This window comes from Somniosus microcephalus, chromosome 12, assembly GCF_052327205.1.
Source record: "Somniosus microcephalus isolate GS21.2 chromosome 12, FLI_Smic_1.0, whole genome shotgun sequence".
NCBI lineage: Eukaryota > Metazoa > Chordata > Chondrichthyes > Squaliformes > Somniosidae > Somniosus > Somniosus microcephalus.
This window is the reverse complement of record NC_140998.1, coordinates 129934257-129962013: the sequence shown is the minus strand read 5'-3', so window position 1 is coordinate 129962013 and position 27757 is coordinate 129934257. Positions and strand designations below refer to the sequence as shown.

The window sequence follows — 27757 nt, the reverse complement described above, 5'->3', positions numbered from 1 at the left end:
TTTCGGGAGTTGTAGTTTCCTCGCCCCTTGACAAGCCGTGTCAGCGCCCGGCATTTGAACTACATTTCCCACAACCCCCCATTTGTTTCTTTCCCCGCCTCCGAGCAAGCGGGAGGTGGGCGTAGTTTGGCGAGGCGCCGGAAGTTGCACGTTGCGATTGAGCGCGGGGCACTGTGGGAATTGTAGTCTCCCCCGGTTTGTGCCTGCGCACCTTCCCAGGATTCGAAGCGGCAGAGGAGCAACATGGCCGCTAGAGGCTAGGTAAGGACGGCAAAGCTGCTAATATATAGAATTTTTTTTTTTAAACCAGTGTAAAGGCGTAAAACTTTCTGAAGGCGCGCTTTGTTGCTGAATTTTGTATGGATTCAGAAGTTTCTTTAGACCTATAATTCTCTCCTAAACGCTGAGTTTATTCTGTTTCATTCAAAATCCCTCATCCATGCCTTTGTTACCTCTAGACTTGACTATTCCAACTCACTCCTGGCCGGCCTCCCACATTCTACTCGCCGTAAGCGTGAGCTCATCCCAGACTCTGCTGCCAGAGTCCTAACTGGCACCAAGTCCCATTCACCCTGTGCTCGCTGACCTACATTGCCTCCTGGTTAAGCAGCGCCTCGATTTAAAAATTATCCTCGTTTTCAAATCCCTCCATGGCCTCACCCTTCTGTAATCTCCTCCAGCCCCACACCCCTCTGAGATATCTGCGCTCCTCTAACTCTGCCCTCTTGAGCATCCCTGATTTTAATCACTCAACCGTTAACGGCCGTGCCTTCAGCTGCCTTGGCCCCAAGCTCTGGAATTCCTTTAAGATGCTCTTTAAAACATACCACGTCATCTGTCCTAATATCCCCTTGTGTGGTTTGGTGTTAAATTTTGTTTTGTAACACTCCTGTGAAACACCTTGGGGGCCTTTTACTACGGTAAAGGTGCTATTTAAATACAAGGTGTATATACCAGGAAGTAAATAAAAACAAAGTGCTTGCAATACTCAGCAGGTCAGGCAGCATCTGTTTGTGAGAAACAGAGTTAACGTTTCAGGTCAATGGTCTTTCGTTAGTAAGTAAATACCTCATTGCCTTGGTATAACCACTTGTTTGGTGATATCATCTGTTAATTATACCAAGGTATTTGTTTTACGAAATTACTGTGTACAGTGCAATGGCTGGGACATACTCTGTTTGTTCACAGCACAGCAATTCCAACACTCGACCTGTACCCAACAAAACAATTGCAGTTTCGTGAGAACTGTTGGCTTTCCTGACCTCAACAGGAAAACATTCTGATAAGTGGAAAAAGGGATGATAGTGTAAGGCAAAAGAGGGAGGTAATGGGATAAGTAAAGAAACAAAAGATGGGTTGCAGAGGGAATGGTCCCTTCGGAATGCGGGGAGGGGAGGGGAAAATGTGTTTGGAGGTGGCAGAAATGGCAGAGGATGATCTGTTGCATGTGAAGGCTAGTGGGGTGGAAGTTGAGTACAAGGGGGGAACCTTTTCGTGGTTCTGGGAGGGGAGGGAAGGGATGAGAGCAGAAATGCTGGAAATAGGACAGACACGGTCGAGGGCCCTATTAACCCCTCCCTTTTCAGCATTCCGAAGGGACCGTTCCCTCTGCAACATCCTCTTCCATCGCCCGCAACACCCGCTCCCCTTCCCACGGCACCCCTCCCATGCAAGCACAGGAGATGCAACACCTGCTCTTTTACCTCCTCCCTTCCCACTGTCCAGTGCCCCAAACGCTCCTTCCAGGTGAAGCAGCGATTGATGTCTCAATAGCTCACACTAGGGATTCCCACCAATGTTCCCGTTAAGATGCGTGGCCGCACAGCAAGCTTGAATGTGCTGTGCAGTAAAAGAAATAGGATGCGCAGGCACTCGCAACTTCGTCAGGCATGCAGGGAGCGGGCTTCTATTGAACCTTATTGGCTGCTTCGAGCCGCCTCGATGAGGACTCTACTGACTGACCAGTCAATGCTGGTATTCACAAGTCTCTCATGTTTTAGTGCCCTTATCATTGGGTGGTTTAGGCCAGCTCTGTCCAGTCACACACCGCGCTTACTAACAGGCGAATGGAACCTGTGACGGGTGATGGAGCTGGCTCCATATTTGTAAAGGAGAGGATGGGCCTTAGTAACCAATATATTGAGACAAGTGGAATAGTCACAGGCTCTCAGTGGTTTAAAGACTGTGCATGCAGAGTCAACTCAGGTTCCTTCTGTTGGATGGACACCATTTGTACGGTCCTTAGAGTCTACCCTTTACGTGTCACTGACTTATCTCGGTAAGTATATTTTTGATCCTGTCTCTGGACCTGCCGTAACCATCACTTTCCCCTTGTGCAGGGCCTCCCTGTGTAGGCTGGAAGCCGCTTGCGCATTTTTCCCATTAAACTGTTGTTTCTGGGTCTCGTTGGTGTAATGGAGACAGTGAGGGTGAGTGACCTTGGGTGGGAGGAAGGAGGGAAAGAAAGAGACTTTCCCATCTCTGGGCCTGGAAGGAGAGTAGGAGACTATCAAAGAAATTACTTGCTCTCGAAAAAACTCCCTGAACACTTTTTTAGTTTCGAGTCTAAATGAAAGAACAGAGAGATTGATTGACACAGACTTGGCAAACGAAAGATTAAATACAGGACCCCAACTGCTGCACTCCTGTGTTGATTAGTTAATTGAATGGCAATTAAGCCAGTATTTCAGGCCATGATCTAATCTAACAAGGTGCTGTTCAAGGCATAATTTATCGTTTGGGCTACCAAGTTTTTTTTTCAAATGAGGCTCCACATGCTGGATAATACAGTGGAACTCGGCAAGGTTATTGAAGCACTTTTTGGAAGGCTGACAGATTCCTTCAGTTCTTCAGCAAGCTCCCACAAACAGCAATGAAATTAATGACCATATAATCTGTCTTAGGTGTTGATTAAAGGATACATATTGGCCAGGACACCAGGAAAGTTCCCCTGCTCTTCTTTGAAATAAAAAGGCCGCTCAAAGGTCACAACTTCGTCAGTTGATAAATGTGTTAGCGTTTTCGTCTAATACCATGTCCAAGCGAAAGGCAGGAGCCCAGGCATCAACCGTGTCTCAGAAAAAATGCTGTTCACCATTGAAAGAGGATTGGCTTTTGGAAGTTGTGGAAACTGAAACAGCTGATGTCTCTGGTATGGACCTTTGGAAACTAGGAGACATTTTTCAGTATTCTGTGAGTTGCTGGGGTTGTGTGTAAATTATGTTCTGAAGCCAAAGCTAATGGCGAATTTCCGATTGGTAAAAAAAATGGGCTGAATGGAAATTGGACTATCTGAAACACCACTTAGTTCAAAAAGCTCATGTTGATGCAGTTAAAAGGTTACGCATTCGGAAACATGGCATTGGAATTCGGTGCTTGTTTGCAGAGTCTGCTGAAAACCAACAGAAGCACGTTGAACTGGGGGAACGTCGGTGAGAAAATCCGGACGAAATAAAAATTTTGATTGTGCTCCTTGCTATAAAAATAAACACATCCATTTTGTCAATGCAGGAAATTAACCACCACGTAGCGAGATGTGTTAATGTTCCTATCAGCTGGAGAAGCAAGAACTGTGCCTTTGAATTTAATGCAAAACGAGGTATTGGCAATTCCCGAGTTCATACGCTGATAGTTGACGAAAGCACTGACATTGTTGTGCATTGTTGAGGCCTCTTACCCTCTCTAGATCTTTTCATCGTTAACTGCCGCCGTGACATCGGCCATCTCCATTTCTCTGCTCCCCTCACTCCAACCTACCTCCCTCTGAACTTTCAGCACTCCATTTTCTTAGATCCAACCCTGACATTGTCATTAAACCTGCTGACAAGGGTGGTGCTGTTGTTTGGCAAACTGACCTCTACCTAGCGGAAGCTGAACGCCAACTCTCCGACACCACCTCCTACCTCCACCTGGACCATGACCCCACTACCGAACATCAAACCACCGTTTCCAAGACTGTCACTGACCTCATCTCCTCTGGAGATCTTCCCCCCACGGCCACCAACCTCATAGTTCCCCAACCCCGCACAGCCCACTTCTACCTCCTTCCCAAGATCCACAAACAGGACTGCCCTGGTAGACCCATCGTTTCAGCCTGTTCTTGCCCCACGGAACTTATCTCTTCCTATCTTGACTATCTTTTCTCCCCTTGTCCAGTCTCTTCCCACCTACATCCGCGACTCTTCGGACGCCCTCTGCCACTGTAACAGTTTCCTGGCCCCAACCGCTTCCTTTTCACCATGGACGTACAATCCCTCTACACCTCCATCCCCCACCAGGATGGCCTGAGGACGCTCCGCTTCTTCCTTGAACAGAGGCCCGACCAGTCCCCATCCACCACTACCCTCCTCTGCCTGGCTGAACTTGTTCTCACATTGAACAACTTCTCCTTTTGACTCCACTCATTTCCTCCAAATCAAAGGTGTTGCTATGGGTACCCGCATGGGTCCTAGCTATGCCTGCCTTTTCGTGGGATATGTGGAACACTCTTTGTTCCAGTCCTACTCGGGTCCCCTCCCTACCTCTTTTTCCGATACATTGATGACTGTATCGGTGCTGTTTCCTGCTCTCGCCCTGAACTAGACAATTTCATTCACTTTGCCTCCAATTTCCACCCTTCCCTCACCTTCACGTGGTCCATCTCTAACACTTCCCTTCCCTTCCTCGACTTCTCCGTCTCCATCTCTGGGGATAGGTTATTGACCAACATTCACTACAAGCCCACTGACTCCCACAGCTACCTGGACTACACTTCCTCCCACCCCGCTTCCTGTAAGGACTCTATTCCATTCTCCCAGTTTCTCCGTCTCCGCCGTATCTGCTCCGACGATGCCACCTTCCACACCAGTGCTTCCGACATGTCTTCCTTTTTCCTCAACCGAGGATTCCCCTCTACCGTGGTTGACACGGCCTTCGACCATGTCCGTTCTATCTCCCGCACTTCTGCCCTCACCCCTGCCCCACCCTCCCGGAACCACGATAGGGTTCCCCTTGTCCTCACCTTTCACCCCACCAGCCTCCACATTCAACGGATCATCCTCTGCCATTTCCGCCACCTCCAAAGTGATCCCACCACCAAACGCATCTTCCCCTCCCCTCCCCTTTCAGCATTCCGTAGGGACCGCTCCCTCCGAGACACCCTAGTCCACTCCTCTATCACCCCCAGCACCCCTTCGCCTGGCACCTTCCTGTGCAAGCGCAGGAGATGTAACACCTGCCCTTATACCTCCCCCCTTCCCACTGTCCAGGGCCCCAAACACCCCTTCCAGGTGAAACAGCGATTTACTTGTACTTCTTGCAATCTAGTATACTGTATTCGCTGCTCACGACGCGGTCTCCTCTACATTGGGGAGACCAAACGCAGATTGGGTGACCGCTTTGCGGAACACCTCCGTTCAGTCCGTAAGGGTGACCCCGAGCTTCCGGTCGCCTGTCATTTTAATTCACCGCCCCATTCCCACTCGGACCTCACCGTCCTTGGCCTCTTGCATTGTTCCACGGAAGCTCAACGTAACCTCGAGGAACAGCACCTCATCTTCCGATTAGGCACTTTACAGCCTTCCGGACTCAATATCGAGTTCAACAATTTCAGATCATAACCTCGGCCCCTATTACATTTTTACTTATATTTTTTATCCACACCTTTGTTTTGGCCTCCCCCCCCCCCCCCCCCCCTTTTTTTTCTCTCTCCCACATGGCAGCTGTCTCCCATTCTGCCAGTGCATTTCACACCTAATCTAGCGCTGTCTTTTGTCTCCACTAGTCCTATCACCATCTCGTCTCGTTTTGAATACCTCCTTAATGTCTCTTCTCTTTTGTTCTCTCCCAGCCTGGCCTCTTAATCTATTTCATTCCCTGTGCCTTTTTAATCTTGACAAAGGGTTTTGACCCAAAACGTTGACTCTAATTTCTCTCCACGGATGTTGCCTGGCCTGCTGAGTTTTTCCAGCATTTTCTGTTGTGCATAAAACGTTAATCCTGTACATCAAGTTTCGAAAGCAGAACGATGTCAGCCACAAGGCTGTGTTTGCTGGCATTATCCAGTTAAGTGCATGTGATGCTCGGAGCATTACAGATGCTATCAAGCAGTTCTACATGGATCACAAACTGGATCTACAGAGAATGGTGATGGCGCATCTGTCATGCTAGGTAGGCTTAATGGTGCAGCTGCCCAGCTTAGAGAGTGCGTGCTGCACTTACTAAAACAACACTGCTGCCCATAGAGAAGATCTGGGAATCGATGATGCTTAGAAAGATGTACAAATGATGAAAGAAATGGAAACACTAGTATAAGCTGTATATGCAATATTTAGCAGATCATCTGTTAAGGAAGCTAAGTTTGAGGAGTTAGCCAGTTGATGCATTATCATTTAGGCCTTTGAAGTGCGCTGGTTATCACGTAAATTTGCTGTAAATGCCCTGAGAAATTACGATTTACTGCAAGGTGGAAGCCAATGTTAATGATCGAATAGCGAAGTACTGTCTCAAAAAGCTTACGGATCCACAGTATCGTATTGCACTAACTGTGCTAGATGAGGTTTTGGAGGAATTGTCTGAACTGCCACATTTTTCGAAGAAGTAATCTGTGTTACTAAAGCCTATCACTATGCAAAGGCAAAAATGCGTGCCCAGTACCTCGGAGAAAAAACTCACTGGAGTGAGAAAGTGAAACAAGAAATGGCATCTCTCGCCAATATCATCGATACAACAGATGTTCTCTGTTTCATTACAAGTCTATGTGAACATTTAGATGCTCGACTTCCAGAGAATGAAACATAGAAACATAGAAGATAGGAGCAGGAGTAGGCCATTTGGCCCTTCGAGCCTGCTCCGCCATTCAATGAGATCATGGCTGATCATCCAAATTCAGTACCCTGTCCCTGCCTTCTCCCCATATCCCTTGATCCCTTTAGCTTTAAGAAATATATCTAACTCTTTCTTGAATATATTTAATGAACTGGCCTCCACCGCCCTCTGTGGCAGAGAATTCCACAGGTTCACCACTCTCTGGGTGAAGAAATTCCTCCTCATTTCAGTCCTAAATGGCTTACCCCTTATCCTTAAACTATGACCCCTGGTTCTGGACTCCCTGGCCATCAGAAACATCCTTCCTGCATCTAGTCTGTCCAGGCCTGACAGAATTTTATAGGTTTCGATGAGATCCCCTCTCAATCTTCTAAACTCCAGTGAGTATAAGCCCAATCGACACAATCTCTCCTCATACGTCATTCCTGCCATCCCAGGTATCAGCCTGGTGAATCTTTGCTGCACTCCTTCCATGGCAAGAACGTCCTTCCTCAGTAAGGTGACCAAAACTGCACACAATACTCAAGGTGCGGTCTCACCAAGGCCCTGTACAACTGTAGCAAGACATCCTTGTTCCTGTACTCGAACCCTCGTGCTACGAAGGCCAACATACCATTTGCCTTCTTAACCGCCTGCTGCACCTGCATGCTTACCTTCAGCGACTGGTGCACAAGAACACCCAGGTCTCTTTGCACTTCCCCTTCTCCCATTCTATTGCCATTCAAATAATCTTCCTTCCTGTTTTTGCCACCAAAGTGGATAACCTCACATTTATCCACATTATAGTGCATTTGCCATGTTTCTGCCCAATCACCCAACCTGTCCAAATCGTACTGGAGTTTCATGACATCCTCCTCACAGCCTACCCTCCCACCCAGTTTTGTGTCGTCTGCAAATTTGGAGATATCACATCCAATTCCCTCGTACAGATCATTAATATATATTGTGAACAGCTGAGGTCCTAGGACCGATCCTTGCGGTACCCCACTAGTCACTGCCTGCCACTCGGAAAACGACCCGTTTATTCCAACTCTTTGCTTTCTGTCCGCCAACCAGTTCTCTATCCAAGTCAATACCTTGCCCCCAGTCCTATGTGCCTTAATTTTGCACGCTAATCTCTTATGTGGGACCTTATCGAAAGACTTCTGAAAGTCCAAATATACCACATCCACTGGTTCTCCCTTATCTATTTTACCAGTTACATCCTCAAAAAATTCCAGTAGATTAGTCAAGCACGATTTACCTTTTGTAAATCCATGTTGACTTTGTCCGATCCTGTCACTGCTTTCCAAGTGCTTTGCTATTACATCTTTTATAATGGACTCCAGCATTTTCCCCACTACTGATGTCAGGCTTACCGGTCTATAATTCCCCGCTTTTTCGAATAGTGGAGTAACTTTAGCTACCCTCCAATCCATGGGTACTGTTCCAGTCTATCGAGTTCTGGAAGATGACCAGCAATGCATCTACTATTTCTAGGGCCACTTCCTTAAGTACCCTGGGATGTAGATTATCAGGCCCTGGGGATTTATCGGCCTTCAGTCCCATCAATTTTCCTAACACCATTTCCCTACAAATACTGATTTCTTTTAGTTCCACCCTTTCATCAGACCTTATGTTCCCTGGCATCTCTGGGAGGTTATTTGTGTCCTCCTTTGTGAAGACAGAACCAAAATATGTATTTAGTTGGTCTTCCATTTCTTTGTTCCCCATTATAAATTCCCCTGATTCTGACTGCAAGGGACCTACGCTTGACTTCACCAATCTTTTCCTCTTCACATATCTATAGAAGCTTTTACAGTCAGTTTTTAATGTTCCCTGCAAGCTTACTCTCATATTCTATTTTCCCTTTCTTAATGAATCCCTTTGTCCTCCTTTGTTGAATCCTAAACTGCTCCCAATCCTCAGGATTATTGCTTTTTCTGGCCAATTTATATGTCCTCTCCTTGGATCTTATGCTATCCCTAATTTCCCTTGTTAGCCATGGTTGAGTCACCTTTTTTGTTTTATTTTTATGCCAAACTGGGATGAACAAATTCTGTAGTTCATCCATTCGGTCTTTGAATGTTTGCCATTGCCTATCCACCGTCAACCCTTTGAGTGCCATTCCCCAATCAATCCTACCCAACTCGCTCCTCAGACCATCGTAGTTTCCTTTATTTAAATTGAGGACCCTAGTCTCTGAGTCAACTACTTCATTCTCCATCTTAATGAAGAATTAATGAAGAAGGGCAGCACGGTGGCATAGTGGTTAGCACTGTTGCCTCACAGCGCCAGGGATTCGGGTTCAAATCCGGCCTCGGGTGACTGTGTGGAGTTTGCACATTCTCCCCGTGTTTGCGTGGGTTTCCTCCCGGGTGCTCCGGTTTCCTCCCACAGTCCAAAGATGTGCGGGTTAGGTTGATTGGCCATGATAAAAAAAAAAATTGGCCCTTAGTGTTAGGGGGGGTTAAATACGCGGGGTTGCGGGGATAGGGCTTGGGTGGGATGGCTGTCGGTGTAGGGACCGGGTGCTAGGGTTTGGATGATCAGCCATCTCGTTGAATGGCGGAGCAGGCTCGAAGGGCCGAATGGCCTACTCCTCCTATCTTCTATGTTTCTATGATCATATTCTGATCGCTCTGACCCAAGGGGCCTCGTACAACAAGATTGCTAATTAATCCTTTCTCGTTACATAATACCCAGTCTAAGATGGCCTGATCTGGTCCAGGAAACCATCCCGTAAACACTCCAGGAATTCCTCCTCCACAGTGTTGTTACTCATTTGGTTGGCCCAATCTATATGTAGATTAAAGTCACCCATGATGACTGCTGTGCCCTTATTGCATGCTTCTTTAATTTCCCTTTTAATGCCATCCCCAATCTCCGCCTTACTGTTTGAAGGTCTATATACCACTCCCACTAACGTTTTTTTCCCCTTGGTATTCCTCAATTCTACCCATACAGATTCCACATCATCAGAGCTAATATCCTTCATTACAATTGTGTTAATCCCTTCTTTAACCAGTAATGCTACCCCACCTCCCTTTCCTTTTTGCCTATCTTTCCTGAATATCGAATACCCCTGCATGTTGAGTTCCCAGTCTTAGCCATCCTTGAGCCACGTTTCCGTAACCCCAACCAAATCATATTCGTTTACCGCTATTTGCGCAGCCAATTCATCCACCTCGAGTGGTCCGCATTCAATATCGAAGCACTGGTTCCAGCCGAATTTGATTACGGCACAGAAAATGTAAGTAAATTCATTCACAAGTACCAAGCAGTCTTGAATCTACCAGTGCAAACCGATGGACCAGTAACCGATCGCGTCTGCAAGCAGTACAGGTAGACTACCCTTTATCCGGAATTCCGAAAACCGAAACCCTCTAAAAACCGAAGGTTTTTTTGATCAGCGTAAGTCGTGCGTACGACTTACGCTGAACGAAAAAACCTTCGGTTTTTAGAGGGTTCCGGTTTCGGAAGTTCGGATAAAGGGTAAGTCGTGCGCACGACCCCCGCGCCGACCCCGACCGACTTACGCTGAGCGTCAGCGTAAGTCGTGCGCACGACCCCCCCGCCGGCCCCGACAACTGCCGACCCCCCCCCCGCCGGCCCTGACAACCGCCGGCCCCGACCCCCCCGCCGGCCCCGACAACTGCCGACCCCCCCGCCGACCCACCTTCCGAAATTCTCCGAAAACCGAAACTCGGCTGGTCCCGAGGTTTTCGGATAAAGGATAGTCTACCTGTACTTGGACTATAAATTTATCGTTGCTGAAAATGAAAGCAGGTGCAGTTAGTACATTTACCGACATGGCAACCTACACCCTGAAAGAAGAGCCGTTTACAGACTTGGCTGGGTTGGTTGATATGCGTGGCACCTTTCAAGCCTCCAGTGCTGATTGTGAGCATGGCTTCAGGTTAATGAATCAGATCAAAACCAAGTTGCGCAACAGACTGGAAGTTACCCATCTGGACCATCTTATGAGGATAAAATCCTACCTCGCAGCAAACAAAGACGTCAACCTTGATAGAATTTTCCATCACTGGAAAACTGAGAAAGACGGGATAGATTTCCAGCATGTAGTAACTGTAAGTCATGTTGAATAAATATTTACTTGCATTGTTGTATATACAGTAATGCCATTTGCCAGCTGTCGCGATTTAATCACGAGACATGCGATTTCTCATGAAAACTCACCTCATCTTGCCAGGCGGGGAACGGAGCAGAGGATAAGGCCAGGAGTGGAGTGGAGTGGAGTGGAGTGGAGTGGAGTGGAGTGGAGTGGAGTGGAGTGGAGTGGAGTGGAGTGGAGTGGAGTGGAGTGGAGGATGAGGTGAGGCCGGGAGCGGAGGTCGTGGCGAGGCCGGGAGAAAACTGCCAATGACGAATATCTGAGGGTTTAGGAAAATAGTGAATCCTGTTGAGAACCTACCAATAAAAAAAATGAACCAGTTGAATAATTTTTTGAAAATAAATGTCGCTTTTTTTCCTCTAATTGAAATGTTTAAGTTTTTAAACAAAATAAAAACTTCAAAAAGTTACATATTTTACAATAACATGATTATCCATTTTTACTAGAAGGGCTCACCCTCACAAAAGCCTGGCTTGTAACAAAGATTTTTGCAGAGCTGTAGCTCTGTTACCTGAATGCAGATCTTGCAGTTTGAGTATGTGCTATTTGTCAGGATACATCAGTAGCATTTAGTCAGCCCCATGTTTGTTTCGCAATAACTTCCAGCACTTGTTCGGTTGTTTTTCCAAAGTTATTTGAAGAAAATCTAGAAGAGAGATTTCAAAAGCTTTATTCAGCTAAAATTTATACTGAGTTTTTTTAAAACCGAGACGCTTTGTGTGTAAAAACAGCCCCATTTCAAACATGACTATGTAGTGATTACACATCTGTTGTAGCTTTTGTTAATCTCTGAATTATAAACATTTGTTTATCAGTGGAAAAAATAACTTGTGTCTGTCCTTAAAAATGTGTGCTTTTGAAAAGTATTAGAATGTAAACTGGATGATCAATTTGATCAGGTTTTCAAATTTTTAAAAAACTTTTTTTAACTCCTGAAAGTGTATCAAGCTGAGAGACACAGAAAGACAGTATCTTTTCCCCAATCTGACTTTTTGCTTCAAACCGGTAAGTTGAATTTAGAAAGTGTAAGGAAAAGAAGCCTGGTTGCCACTACCTGGGTTTTGTTTCGTTAGAAAATTATAGATATTCTAATTAGTGACAGCTGTGAGACAGACACACAGAAATGTGCAGAATCAATTTTGCAGAGGTCTCTTGAAGACTTACTGCATGGGAAAACCATCAGCATTACCAAGACTGCTGTCAGGCCTGTGCTGTCGCTCTCCCTTCATTACAGACAGACACCAGGAATCCGCCAATGATTCGCATTCCGTCACAAGTCTGCCAAACCTCAGGTTTCCCCTCCACAATGCTGTCACATTCCAAGAACACCCCAGTGCTGTCAAAGCCCAGGACTGCCTTATCATGCAGCTACACTCTCTTCCTTTCCCACTACTTCTAAATTCCTGCTTCGTAGCTCCAACTAAATAAAGCTCTCATCATTTTATAATGAGATAAGCCTAGGTCAATATTTAGTTGTTAGACTAATTACAGGCCTCCTTACACTAGGTGACATTCTTGCAAGCCCCATATCATTGAAGAACCCCAGAGTAAATAGCTCCTCTGTCTCTGCTGCTCACACAACTGTAAGTAAATCTACTTTTTCCAGAACTTTGTTAATCCATTTAAAATATGACTGGCAGCCACTTTTTATAAGTTCAATTACGCCACCCACTCCTGTTCCAAAGGCTGATGCTGAAATGTTTGCCAGCCCTGCTCTTATTTTTAATTCATTTGTGGGATGTGGGCGCCACTGACGAGGCTGGCATTTATTGTCCATCCCTAGTTGGGTTAGAGAAGATGGTGGTTGGCTGCATTCTTGAACTGTTGCAGTCCATGTTGTGAAGGTTCTCCCACTATATTGTTTGGTAGGGAGTTCCAGGATTCTGACCCAGAGACCATGAAGGAACAACGATATATGTCCAAGATGGGATGGTATATGACTTGGCGGGGAACTTGGAGGTGATGGTATTCCCATGCATCTGCTGCCTTTGTCCTTCTAGGTGGTGGAGGTTGCAGGTTTGGGAGGTGCTGCTGAAGAGGCCTTGGTGAGTTACATATAAACATAAGAAACAGGAGCAGAAGTAGGCCATTTGGCTCCTTGAGCCTGCTCCGTTATTCAATAAGATCATGGCTGATCTTCTACCTCAACTCCACTTTCCTGTACTATCCCGATCTCCCTTGATTCCCTTAATATCCAAAAATCTATCGATCTCTATCTTAAATATACTCAACGACTGAGCCTCCACAGTCCTCTGGGGTAGAGAATTCCAAAGATTCACCACCCTCTGAGTGAAGAAATTTCTCCTCATCTCAGTCCCAAATGGCCAACCCTTTATTCTGAGACTGTGACCCCTGGTTCTTGACTCCCCAGCCAGGGGAAACATCTACCATGTCAAGTGTAGGTTGTTTGCCTTGGTGGTTCGAATCACCTACTTAGTTCTGGACAACAGGAATTACGGTGAACAGAATTGGAACACAGACAAGCTTTTCAGACTCAACTGTACGGTGTTTAATAAGGTTAACACACGCACCTGCCTCCGGGACATAAAATGCCTGGTGGCATAAAACAAACAGTACAACAATACAACTTGGCCCGTCAAACAGGTCCCTGTCTTGTATTAAGACGCCTAAAATCACACTGTGTTACTATAGAGTATAACATGGACTTGTCCCACAAACCCCGGAACATACACTATATAATACACAGAGTCTCCCCACTAAGCCCCTCTGGATTGGTTGGGACACACACATCCCCTCACACAGTACCAGTGATCTTAAGGATGCGTGGGCTTGGACAATGCTCACCCCGATTGTCCGTTTTCTTGCTCGCTGCTTCCTTGTGTAGAGCATGTCTCCTGGTTCCGTATCGTCGATGCAGTATCCAAGTCCCAGTTTCGAGGTTCATTCCTACAGACGAAGAGCAAGGCAAGGCCCTTGTCGCTCGTGTTGGTTTCTTCTCTCCATCTCGGACGGAGTGCTTGGTTCTTGGTTCAGAGATGATGGCATGCGAAGGCAAGAGCAAGCGAGAATGGCCAAAGCTGCCTTCTCATACCCTAAAAGTTCATTAAGGTCTGTGTATTGCAGTGATGTCTTTTTAATCACCCTTCTTTGTCTGGTTTCCCACCTTTCGGGGCTATCCCATCTAGGTGCTAGTGTTAATGGCAGATGATGGGCTGCACTTCTCGCCCGATCCTGGGTTAAGTGGTTTTCCATTCATTTACAATGGCCCTCCATCTTCTGCCCATTACCGTATGAGTCACCTATCCAGGCCCATTGTTTCCCAGAGAACTCTGTCTGCTCAGACATTCTCCCGTAATCAGTTTGTAGGCCTGGCTGAAATCTGTCCATCACGAACACCTGGGCCCCTCCCATCTTCTCCAAACAGGCTGCTGGTCAATCAGCAGTAACAATCATACAAAATGTCCGATACAAAAAAAATCCTTGGGGCCTGCGCTGATGCTTACAAAGCCTTCTAAGAATTTTGTATGTTTCAATGAGATCGCCTCTCATTCTTCTAAAGTCTAGAAACTATAGGCCTAGTCTACCCAATCTGTACTCATAAGACAACCCCCCCACCGCGCATCCCAGGAACCAGTCTAGTGAACCTTCATTGCACTCCCTCTATGGCAAGTATATCCCTCCTTAGGTAAGGAGACTAAACCTGTACACAGTACTCCAGGTGTGGTCTCACCAGGGCCCTGTATAATTGCAGTAAGATGGCTTTACTCTTATACTCAAATCCTCTTGTAATAAAGGCCAACATACCATTTGCTTTCCTAACGGCTTGCTGTACCTGCATCTTAACTTTCAGTGATTTGTGTACAAGGACACCCAGGTCCCTTTGAACACCAACATTTGCCAATCTCTCACTATTTAAAAAATACTCTGCTTTTCTATTTTTCCTACCAAAGTGGATAACTTCACATTTCTCCACATTATATTCCATTTGCCATGTTCTTGCCCACTCACTTAGCTTGTCTATATCCCCTTGAAGCCTCTTTGCATCCTCCTCACATATGAGTCATAGAGTTATACAGCACAGAAAGAGGCCCATCGCGTCCGCGCCGGCCATCAAGCCCTGTCTAATCTAATCCCATTTTCCAGCATTTGGTCCGTAACCTTGTATGCTATGGTGTTTCAAGTGCTCATCCAAATGCTTCTTGAATGTTGTGAGGGTTCCTGCCTCTACCACCCTTTCAAGCAGTGAGTTCCAGATTCCAACCACCCTCTGGGTGAAAAAGTTCTTCCTCAAATCCCCTCTAAACCTCCTGCCCCTTACCTTGAATCTATGTCCCCTTGTTATTGACCCCTCTACTAAGGGAAAAAGTTCCTTTCTATCTATCCTATCTATGCCCCTCATAATTTTGTACACCTCAATCAGGTCCCTCCTCAGCCTTCTCTGCTCCAAGGAAAACAACCCCAGCCTGTCCAGTCTTTCTTCATAGCTGAAGCACTCCAGCCCAGGTAACATCCTGGTGAATCTCCTCTGCACCCTCTCCAAAGCAATCACATCCTTCCTATAGTGTGGCGACCAGAACTGCACACAGTATTCCAGCTGTGGCCTAACCAGCGTTTTGTACAGCTCCATCATAACCTCCCTGCTCTTGCCTTCATTAGCCGAGGCATAGAATATAAGTATCCCATATGCCTTTTTAACCACCTTATCCACCTGTTCTGCTGCCTTCAGGGATCTATGTACACGCACACCAAGGTCCGTCTGATCCTCTGTCTTTCCTAGGGTCTTATCATTCATTGTGTATTCCCTTGCCTTGTTAGTCCCTCCAAAATACATCACCTCACACTTTTCAGGGTTAAATTCCATTTGCCACTGTTCCGCCCATCTGACCAACCCATCTATATCGTCCTGCAGACTGAGGCTACCCTCCTCGCTATTTACCACCCCACCGATTTTCGTGTCATCTGCGAACTTACTGATCATACCTTTTACATTCACATCCAAATCATTAATGTAGACCACAAACAGCAAGGGACCCAGCACCGATCCCTGCGGTACCCCACTGGACACAGGCTTCCAGTCACAAAAACAACCTTCGACCATCACCCTCTGCCTTCTGCCACTAAGCCAGTTTTGGATCCAATGTGCCAAGGCGCCCTGGATCCCATGGGCTCTTACCTTCTTGACCAGTCTCCTATGCGGGACTTTATCGAAAGCCTTACTGAAATCCATGTATACTGCACTACCCTCATCCACACACCTAGTCACCCCCTCAAAAAATTCAATCAAATTGGTCAGACATGATCTTCCCTTGACAAAGCTATGCTGACTATCCCTGATTAATCCTTGCCTCTCCAAGTGGAGACTAATTCTGCCCCTCAGAATTTTTTCCAATAATTTCCCTACCACTGATGTTAGGCTCACTGGCCTGTAATTCCCTGGTTTATCCCTACTACCCTTCTTGAATAATGGTACTATGTTAGCTGTTCTCCAGTCCTCTGGCACATCCCCTGTGGCCAGAGAGGTTCTGAAAATTTGTGTCAGAGCCCCTGCAATCTTCTCCTTTGCCTCACACAGCAGCCTGGGATACATCTCGTCCGGACCTGGGGATTTATCCACTTTTAAGCCTGCTAAAACCGCTAGTACCTCCTCCCTCTCGATGCTAATATGTTCAAGTATATCACAGTCCCCCTGCCCGATTTCTATGTCTACATCGTCCTTCTCCATAGTGAACACAGATGCAAAAAATTCATTTAAAACCCCACCTACATCTTCTGGCTCCACACACAGATTGTCACTTTGGTCCCTAATGGGCCCTGCTCTTTCCCTAGTTATCCTCTTGCCCTTAATATACTTATAAAACACCTTAGGATTTTACTTTATTTTGCTCGCCAGTGTTATTTCATGGCCCCTCCTCGCTCTCCTAATTTCTTTTTTAAGTATCCCCCTGCACTTTTTATACTCCTCTAGGGCTTCCTCTGTCTTTAGTCCTTTGTATCTGCCAAAAGTCCCCCTTTTTTTCCTAATCAATTCTCGTGTATATCCCTTGACATCCAAGGTTCCCTGGGCTTGTTGCTCACACCCTTGAACTTTACGGGAACATGTTGCCATTGTACTCTCTCAATTTCCTTTCTGAAAGACTCCCATTGCTCCGATGTGGATTTTCCTACAAGTAGCTGACCCCAGTCCACTTTGGCCAGATCCTGCCTTATATTAAAATCGGCCTTCCCCCAATTTAGAACCTTTATTTCCGGTCCATCTCTGTCCTTTTCCATGACTACCTTAAATCTCACCGAATTATGGTCACTGTCACCAAAATGCTCACCTACTAACACTTCTACCACTTGCCCGGCCACATTCCCTAGAATTAGGTCCAGTACCGCCCCCTCTCTTGTAGGACTTTCTACATGCTGGCTCAAAAAGCTCTCCTGGATGCACTTTAAGAATTTTGCACCCTCTAAGCCTTTCACACTCTGACTATCCCAGTTAATATTGGGGAAGTTGAAATCCCCCATTATTATTACCCTATTATTTGCACATTTCTCTGAGATTTGCCTACATATCTGTTCCTCTATCTCCCCCTGACTGTTTGGAGGGCTATAGTACACTCCCAGCAAAGTGCTTGCCCCCTTTTTGTTTTTAAGTTCTACCCATATGGCCTCATTAGAGGAACCTGTTAATATATCATCCCTCCTCACAGCAGTAATTGACTCCTTAATTAATATTGCAACACCCCCTCCTCTTTTTACCCCCCCCCCCCCCTCTCTGTCTCGCCTGAAGATTCTATACCCCGGAATATTGAGCTGCCAGTCTTGCCCCTCCCTCAACCATGTCTCCGTGATAGCAACAATATCATACTCCCGTGTGTTCATCAACACCTTTAGTTCATCCACCTTATTCGCAAGACTCCTTGCATTAAAATAAATGCCATCCAGCCTTGCCCTACTCCCTTGTGCCGTTACATATTTGCTCTGCCTTCCAAGCTGACTTGTTTTTTTCCTCTATATTTGGCTGTACATCACCCCCTATTATAGCTCCACTCTGTATCCCATCCCCCTGCCAAGTTAGTTTAAACCCCCCCCCCAACAGTGCTAGCAAACCTCCCCGCAAGGATATTTGTCCCGTTCTGGTTCAGGTGCAACCCGTCCGACTTGTACAAGTCCCACCTTCCCTAGAAGCAGACCCAGTGATCCAGGAAACTAAAGCCCGCCCTCCCTCCTGCACCAACTATTTAGCCACGCATTCATCTGCTCTATCCTCCTATTCCTATACTCACTAGCACGTGGCACCGGGAGTGAATAGCTAAGGCCCAAGCACTGATCCTTGCGGTACCCCACTAGTTACAGCCTGCCAACACGAAAATGACCCATTTATTCCTACTCTTTTCTGTTCATTAACCAATCCTCAATCTGTGTTAGTATAGTACTCCCAATCCCATGAGTTGCTGTAGTGCATCATGCAGATAGCGCACGCTGTAAGCCATGGTGTGCCTGTGGTGGCTGGGTTTGCTGATCAAGCAGACTGCTTTGTTCTGAATGTAGTCGAGCTTCTTCAGTCTTGCAGCTGTCCCCATCCGTGGAATTGGGGAGTATTCAATCACACTCCTGACTTGTGCCTTGTAAGGGTAATGTAAGCGATTCTGAAGGAGACCGAACCAATATGGTGTATAACGAGTATATTTTATTAATGGATTTAAAAGAATACACAGCAGTCAGAGTTAACAAGTTGACTCGCTAGCAAAACAGAATTCTTGCACTCAAGAACAGACTTGTACTTCAACAAGTTACAGTGATTACTACAACAGACACAATATTACCTGGTTCTGCTGAGAGGAGCATTGACATCAGGACTTGCTCCCTCTCTGCCTCACCATGTGGAACTTCTAGTACTGTTTTATATCTCGCGTTATCTTCATATTCTTTTTACTCAAGCTATTGTGGATCATTGATAGCTTGCTAGATCCAATCAAGAACTTCCCCCTCTCGTTATTCGCAATCTGTTCGTCTGGCTATTGTGGGAGATCATTAGCTGCTGCATCTCATTAAGGGCTTCTTCGCCTGTTGGAAAAGCATTCTGGGATACTTAGCCTTTCCAATATGCGAAATATCTCAATAAGCACGTAGAGGCATTCTAGGCTATATCTTACGGTAGAGAAGCTTTGGGGAGTTGGGAGCTGAGCCATTCGCTGCTGAATAATCGGCCTCCAACCTGCTTTAGTTGCCACGGCATTTATGGAGCTGGTCCAGTTGAGTTTCTGGTCAATGGTGACGCCCAGAGTGGTGTTGGTGAGGATTTGTTGATGGTAATGCCATTTAATGTCAAGTAAGGTGCTTTGGCTCTCTTGTTGGAGATAGTCATTGCTTAGCACTTGTGTGGCATGATTGTTACTTGCCACTTATCAGCCCAAGCCTGAACGTTGTCCAGGTCTTGCTACATGTGGGCATGGACTGCTTCATTATTTGAGGAGATGCGAATGGAACTGAGCACTATGTAATCATCAGTGAAGTGCCCCACTTCTGACCTTATGATGGAGGGAAGGTCATTGATGAAGCAGCTGAAGATGGTTGAACCTAGGACACTGCCCTGTGGAGCTCCTGCAGCGATGTCCTGAGGCCGAGATGTGATTGGCCTCCAACAACCACAATCATCATTCTGCGTGCCAGGTATGACTCAAGCCACTGAAGAGTCTTCCCCTGATGGCATTGACTTCAGTTTTACTAGGTGCCACACTCGGTTGAATGCTACCTTGATGTCGAGGGCAGTCACTCTCACCTCTCCTCTGGAATTCAAGTCTTGTGTCCATGTTTGGACCAAGGATATAACGAGGCCTGGAACCGAGTGGTCCTGGTTTCTCCCTCCGCTCTGCTTCTGACACCGTTCCTCGTCATTTGTAGATGTAATCTGTAAATTAAAATTCCGTAGTCATTTAGCTACCACTCCTGGCTCTGCACCACTCCAAATTAAAAATATCTACTGGCCCATTAATCCGTTTGGGGATAAAAAGCAAGTGTGTAACAGCGACTTCAAATCAACCAGAATTTTTTTTGCAATAGACAAGACTGCCTTATGTCCAGCTCTGGTTACATCCTGGTAGGTAACTTACTGAAACAGAGAGAAGGAAGGTGCAAGAGTATAAATCGTTAACCTGGTTAAAAGGGAGTTGAAATCAAGTACTGCAGCTCTCGTTAAACCTAAAGGCAAGTATGCATCCAGGTTCACAAACCTCTGAGTAAAGAAGTTCCTCCTCATCTCAGTCTAACCTTGTCCTTTTCCATAACTATGTCTAGAAGACTGTTCTACTTGAGTTATTTTTATAACATCTCTTGTTATCATACTCATTTTTTGGAGCAGAAGTTGAGGCTGTGTGGCTGCCATTATCCACTAAGCTTATCTGTTGCCTTGTATAACCTTTGATTAGCTACAAGGGTTATTTTGCTGGATGAAAGTGGGGGGTGGGGGGGAGCGAACTAAATCTAATAAAGCAGACAAAGACTTGCTCGCCGTGGCTCAGTGGAAGCACTCACTTCTGAGTCAGAAGTTCAAGCCTCACTCCAGAGACTCGAGCACAAAATCTAGGCTGACACTTCAGGATGAGACATTAAACCGAAGCCTCCTCTGCCTTTTCAGGTGGATGTAAAAGATCCCATGGCACTATTACGAAACAGAGGAGAGGAGTTCTCCTTTGTCCTGGCCAATATTTATCCCTCAACCAACATCACTAATAAAAACTAGCTTTGTAAAAACTAAGTTTAATTACTAGCTTTGTGTTAAAGAGCACCTGTGGAGAGAGAAACAGTTTCAGGTCGATGACCCTTCATCAGAACTGGAAAAAGTTGGAGAGGTAACAGGTTTTTAAGCAAGTGTGGGGTAGGGAAAGGGGGGAGGGGAGGAAAGAATAAAAGGGAAGGTCTGTGATAGGATGGAAGGCAGGAGAGATTAAAAGACAAAAAGGATGATGGTGCAAGGTAAAAGCAGATGGTAATGGGACAAGTTAAAAACAAAAGATGACTAGATGACGTGTAAATGGGAATGGCAGACTCATCAACAGCTGCCACATGAAAGAGAAAAAAAATTGGGGCCGAGGTTATGGTCTGAAATTGTTGAACTCGATGTTGAGTCCAGAAGGCTATAAAGTGCCTAATCGAAAGATGAGGTGGTGTTCCTTGAGATTATGTTGAGCTTCATTGGAACAGTGTAAGAGGCCGAGGACAGAACGGTCAGAGTGGGAGAGGAGCGGAGAATTAAAGTGGCAGGTGACCGGAAGCTTGAGGTCACCCTTACAGACTGAACAGAGGTGTTCCACAAAGCGGCCACCCAATCTGTGTTTGGTCTCCCCAATGTAGAGGAGATCGCATCGTGAGCAGCGAATACAGTATACTAAATTGCAAGAAGTACAAGTAAATCGCTGTTTCACCTGGAAGGAGTGTTTGGGGCCCTGGACAGTGAAAAGGGAGGAGGTAAAAGGGCAGGTGTTGCATCTCCTGCGCTTACACGGGAAGATGCCGTGGGAAGGAGAAGGGGTGTTGGGGGTGATAGATGAGTGGAACAGGGTGACGCAGAGGGAGTGGTCCTTTCAGAATGTTGTGAGGTGAGGTGAGGGGAAAATGTGTTTGGTGGTGGGATCACACTGGAGGTGGCGGAAATGGCGAGGATGATACGTTGAATGTGGAGGCTGGTGGGGTGAAAGGTGAGGACATGGGGATCCATATCATGGTTCCTGGAGGGAGGGGAAGGGGTGAGAGCAGAAGTGTGGGAAATAGAATGGACACGGTCAAGGGCCGTTTCAATCATGATAGAGGGGAATCCTCTGTTGAGGAAAAAGGAAGATATAGAAACACCCCCCCCCCCCCCCCCCCCCCCGCCATCGGGAACAGCCTTCCTGCATCTAGTCTGTCTAGTCCTGTTAGAATTTTATAAGTTTCAATGAGATCCCCCCTCATTCTTCTAGCGAATATAAGCCTAATCGACCCAATCTCTCTTTATACGTCATTCCTGCCATCCTAGGTATCAGTCTGGTGAATCTTCGCTGCCCTCCCCCCATGGCAAGAACATCCTTCCTCAGATAAGGCGACCAAAACTGCAAACAATACTCAAGATGTGGGCTCACCAAGGCCCTGTACAACTGCAGCAAGACATCCTTGCTCCTGTACTCGAATCCTCTTGCTATGAAGGTCAGTGTACCATTTGCCTTCTTAACTGCCAGTTGCACCTGCATGCTTACCTTCAGTGACTGGTGCACAAGGACACCCAGGTCTCATTGCACTTCCCCTTTTCGCAACCTATTGCCGTTCAGATAATCTGCCTTCCTGTTTTTGCCACCAAAGTGGATAACCTCGCATTTATCCACATTATACTGCATCTGCCCAATCGCGCAACCTGTCCAAATCGCACTGGAGTTTCTCTGCATCCTCCTCACAGCACACACGCCCGCCCAGCTTTGTGTCGTCTGCAAACTTGGAGATATTACATCTAGTTCCCTCATCTAGATCATTAATATATATTGTGAATAACTGGGGTCCTAGCACCGATCCCTGCGGTACCCCACTAGTCACTGCCTTCCACTCGGAAAAAGATCAGTTTATTCCAAATCTTTGCTTCCTGTCTGCTAACCAGTTTTCTATCCAAGTCAGTACCTTACCCCCAATCCCATGTGCTTTAACTTTACACGCTAGTCTCTTATGCGGGACCTTATTGAAAGCCTTCTGAAAGTCCAAATACACCACATCCACTGGTTCTCCCTTATCTATTCTACCAGTTACATCCTCAAAAAATTCCAGTAGATTAGTCAAGCATGATTTACCTTTTGTAAATCCATGTTGACTTTGTCCGATCCTGTCACTGGTTTCCAAGTGCTCTGCTATTACATCTTTTATAATGGACTCTAGCATTTTCCCCACTACCGATGTCAGGCTTACCGGCCTATAATTCTCCGTTTTTTCTCTACCACCTTTTTTAAATAGTGGGGTTACATTAGCTACTCTCCAATCCATGAGAACTGTTCCAGAGTCTATAGAATTTTGGAAGATGACCAGCAATGCACCTACTATTTCTAGGGCCACTTCCTTAAGTACCCTAGGATGTAGATTATCAGGCCCTGGGGATTTATCGGCCTTCAATCCCACCAATTTCCCTAACACTATTTCCCTACAAATACTGATTTCATTCAGTTCCTCCCTCTCATTAGACCCTATGTTCCCCGACATCTCTGGGAGTTTATTTGTGTCCTTCTTTGTGAAGACAGAACCAAAGTATGTATTTAATTGGTCTGCAATGTCTTTGTTCCCCATTATAAATTCCCCTGATTCTGACTGCAAGGGACCTACGCTTGACTTTACCAATCTTTTTCTCTTCACATATCTATAGAAGCTTTTACAGTCAGTTTTTATGTTCCCTGCAAGCTTACTCTCATACTCTATTTTCCCCCTTTTAATTAATCCCTTTGTCCTCCTTTGCTGAATCCTAAACTGCTCCCAATCCTCAGGTTTGCTGCTTTTTCTGACCAATTTATATGTCCTGTCCTTGGATCTTATACTATCCCTAATTTCCCTTGTTAGCCAATGTTGTCACCTTTTTTGTTTTATTTTTATGCCAAACAGGGATGAACAAATTCTGTAGTTCATCCATGCGATCTTTAAATGTTTGCCATTGCCTATCCACCGTCAACCCTTTAAGTAACATTCCCCAATCCATCTTAGCCAACTCGCGCCTCATACCATCATAGTTTCCTTTATTTAAATTCAGTACCCAAGTCTCTGAATCAACTACTTCACTCTCCATCTTAATGAAGAATTCTCTCATAATATGATCGCTCCTCCCCAAGGGGCCTTGCACAACAAGATTGCTAATTAATCCTTTCTCATTACATAATACCCAGTCTAAGATGGCCAGATCTCTAGTTGGTTCCTCGACATATTGGTCCAGGAAACCATCCCGTATACACTCTAGGAATTCCTCTTCCATAGTATTGTTACTAATTTGGTTAGACCAATCTATATGTCGATTAAAGTCACCCATTTATAACTGCTGTGCCCTTATTGCACGCATCTCTAATTTCCCGTTTAATGCCATCCCCAACCTCAGCATTACTGTTTGGAGGTCTGTATACAAGTCCCACTACTGTTTTCTGCCCCTTGGTATTTCTCAGCTCTACCCATACAGATTCCACATCATCAGAGCTAATATCCTTCCTTACTATTGTGTTAATCTCCTCTAACCAGCAATGCTACCCCACCGCCTTTTCATTTTTGCCTGTCCTTCCTGAATATTGAATACCCCTGGATGTTGAATTCCTAGCCTTGGTCACCCTGGAGCCTTTTCTCCGTAATCCCAATTATATCATATCCATTTACATCTATTTGCGCAGCTAATTCATCCGCCTTATTACGAATGCCCCTCGCATTAAGACAGAAAGCCTTCAGGCTTGTTTTTTTAACACTCTTAGACCTTTTAGAATTATTGTTTACTGCGGCCGTGTTTGATTTACACCCTTGATTTCTCTGACTTCCACTTTTGCTTTTCTCCTTCCTGTCTTTTACTTCTATCCTTGCTTCCCTTTCCTCTGTCTCCCTGCACATGTTCCCAACCCCCTGCCATTTTAGTTTAAACCCTCCCCAACAACAGTAGCAAACACTCCCCCTAGGACACCGGTCCCGGTCCTGGTCCTGCCCAGTCCAATTTGTACTGGTTCCACCTCCCCCAGAACCGGTTCCAATGTCCCAGGAATTTGAATCCCTCCCTCTTGCACCATTCTTCTAGCCACGTATTCATCTGAACTATCCTTCTATTTCTACTCTGACTAGCACGTGACACTGGTAGCAATCCTGAGATTACTACCTTTGAGGTCCTATTTTTTAATTTACCTCCTAACTCCCTATATTCAGCTTTTAGGACCTCATTCTGTTTTTTACCTATATCGTTGGTACCTATATGCACCATGACAATTGGCTGTTCACCCTCCCCCTCCAGAATGTCCTGCAGCCGCTCTGAGACATCCTTGACCCTTGCACCAGGGAGGCAACATAGCATCCTGGAGTTTCGTTTGTAGCCCCTTACAATAGAATCCCCTATCACTATAGCTCTCCCACTCTTTTTCCTCCCGTCCCGTGCAGCAGAACCACCCATGGTGCCAGGAAGTTGGTTGCTGCTGCTGCTGCCTATCGGAAGCACTAGTATGGAAAGTGGCATCGTCAGAGCAGATGCTGCAGAGACGGAGAAACTGTGAGAATGGAATAGAGTCCTTACAGGAAGCGGGGTGGGAGGAAGTGTAGTCCAGGTAGCTGTGGGTGACAGTGGGCTTATAGTGAATGTTTGTCAACCCAGTGATGGAGACAGAGGCGTCGAGGGAGGGAAGTTAAGAGTCAGAGATGGATCATGTGAAGGTGAGGGAAGGGTGGAAATTGGAAGCAAAGTGAATTAAATGTTCTAGTTCACGGCGAGAACAGGAAACGTCACCAAAATAATCATCAATGTACTGGAAAAAGAGGTGAGGGAGGGGACCTGAGTAGGACTGGAACAAAGAATGTTCGACATATCCCACAAAAAGGCAGGCATAGCTAGGACCCATGCGGGTTCCCATAGCAACACCTTTCATTTGGAGGAAGTGAGTGGAGTCAAAGGAGAAGTTGTTCAATGTGAAAACAAGTTCAGCCAGGCGGAGGAGGGTGGTGGTGGAAGGGGACTGCTTGGGGCTCTGTTCAAGGAAGAAGCGGAGCGCCCTCAGGCCATCCTGGTGGGGGATGGAGGTGTAGAGGGATTGGATGACCATAGTGAAAAGAAGACGGTTGCGGACTGGAAACTGTTAAAGTGGCGGAGGGCGTCAGAAGATACGCGGATGTAGGTGGGAAGAGACTGGACAAGGGGAGAAAAAAGAGTCGAGATAGGAAGAGATAAGTTCCGTGGGGCAAGAACAGGCTGAAACGATGGGTCTACCAGGACAGTCCTGTTTGTGGATCTTGGGAAAGAGGTAGAAGCGGGCTGTGCGGGATTGGAGAACTGAGGCTGGCAGCCGTGGCGGGAAGATCTCCAGAGGAGATGAGGTCAGTGACAGTCTTGCAAATGATGGCTTGATGCTCGGTAGTGAGGTCATGGTCCAGGGGGAGGTAGGAGGTGTCGGAGAGTTGGAGTTCAGCCTCCGCTAAGTGGCGCTGTTGTTTGGTGGGCTGGATGGGGAGAAACTGTTTCCAATTGTGTGTGTAGTGTGCATAAAGGAAATTCGAGTGGGGGGAGGGGAGGCTCGTGTGGCGTGTAAACACTGGCATAGACCAGTTGGATTGGATGGCCTATTTCCGTATTGTTGATTGAATGTAATGCTGACTATGTAATCTGAGGAATAAGCATACTGCATCATTGTAACCTTTTTATTCTTCCCACAGGTCCTCACCAGCAGGAGGACACCAGGGGAGAGGGCACTGAGGAGGAGATGAAGCAAGAGGGCGAGGCACAGGCAGACCTGGACCAGGAGGAAGATGAAGAAGCTGAGCGCTCCAGGAGGGAAGTTGGGAGACGCAGCGCGGGCTTTCCCATCACAACGCTGCACCGCGAGAGCGCTGACGTGGAGGGGAGACAAGACCTTGGTGACGTTCCTTGCGCCCCACTTGAGAGCACCGCCTCATCGCTGACTCCTCGCCCTTCCCTCTCGTGCTATGGCCAGTGCCCCATCGGGGCCGGAGAGACGGGGCCACGAGAGAATGCCGTCTGTGTCTGACTTGCAGGACATCACGGAGCATCAGGGTGGTGGGTGGCAGAGATGTGCCCAAGGTTCCCTGTGAGGCATGGTTGATGTCGGGCCAGGACTGAGCTGGACTACAGGGATCTGTGCCTGAAGAAGGCTGCTGCAGGACCGTCGCAGCTATTTGCGCCATCTGGGGTCCATCAACCACAACTTGAGCCTGATCTGTGGCAAGCTGAAGACAATTGGCACAGCTGGACACCCTTTCCCAGCTGGTTGCATGGAGTGCTCATGATGTTGTGGAGGCCTGGACGGCTGTCTCACAGTCTGGACAGATGCCCATGTCCACCCAGCCAACGACGCCTGCTGTGCCGACAGTCGTGGTCCTTGAGTGAGGTGTGGCTGACGCTCAGGATGGCTGCACTATCTAGGGCCACGCCCTTCTTCCCCCTGGGTCTGTGCTGGTCGCAAACGCCAAAGTGACGCAGCCAGCAGTAGTAGCCCCATCACAGAAGGCAGCCGCCGGCCGTCCAACCACACATCTGTCCCATGATTCTTCGAAACAGCATCGAGACACACACCCCCCCCCCACTTCCCAACTCCTGATCCCGGCCAACACGTGGGACTTGGAAGCTGTCAACATGCCCAAAGGGCTCATCCACGCCCGGCGGGGCGGGGAAGCACAGGTTCAGGACTCGTACAGCAGGAGGAGATGGTCCGACTTCCTCCTGCTGTTCCTTGCCCGCAGCGGTTCCTCAATCACCCTTTCGACTGCAGAATTGCACATAATTTGTAAATAGTTAAAGTTTAAAAGCAGTTATGGTGACATGGTTGCTGAAACATTGCTTAATGCTGTTGAACAAATTCAGCAACGCCTTTGCACAGTTGCGAATGCTTTGCACTGCTTAATAACTGACTGCTTCACCACAGTGTTACTGCCCTGGCCTTTCAGTCCTCGGCCACCTTCTTTGTTACACCTGCTGCATTGATGCTCAGCAATGCTGCTATATGGAGAGAGAAGTGGACCTCGCCATTTGTCTCTTCCGGTTTTAAAACAGTTCAACTTTTAGTAGTTGTCTCTTGTTGAATGAATGTTTTCTAAATGTTGTTTGTCAAGGATAAAAGTTTACTGCTTCCGTGTTGTCACCTGCTTTAACAGTGACTCTTAGTTTCATTACACTGTACAACTAAATAAAAATGTACTTGTCAGTTACAA

General features: G+C 46.6%; 1 pseudogene across 1 annotated transcript; it reads left to right on the top strand.

Annotated features, from left to right (window-relative positions):
- The first annotated feature begins 10 nt into the window (after positions 1 to 10).
- Positions 11 to 27757, top strand: LOC147109521 (uncharacterized; annotated as a pseudogene). Its single transcript, XR_015080301.1, has 3 exons — positions 11 to 261; positions 2904 to 3151; positions 26246 to 27757. The product of XR_015080301.1 is annotated as an uncharacterized LOC147109521 (transcript).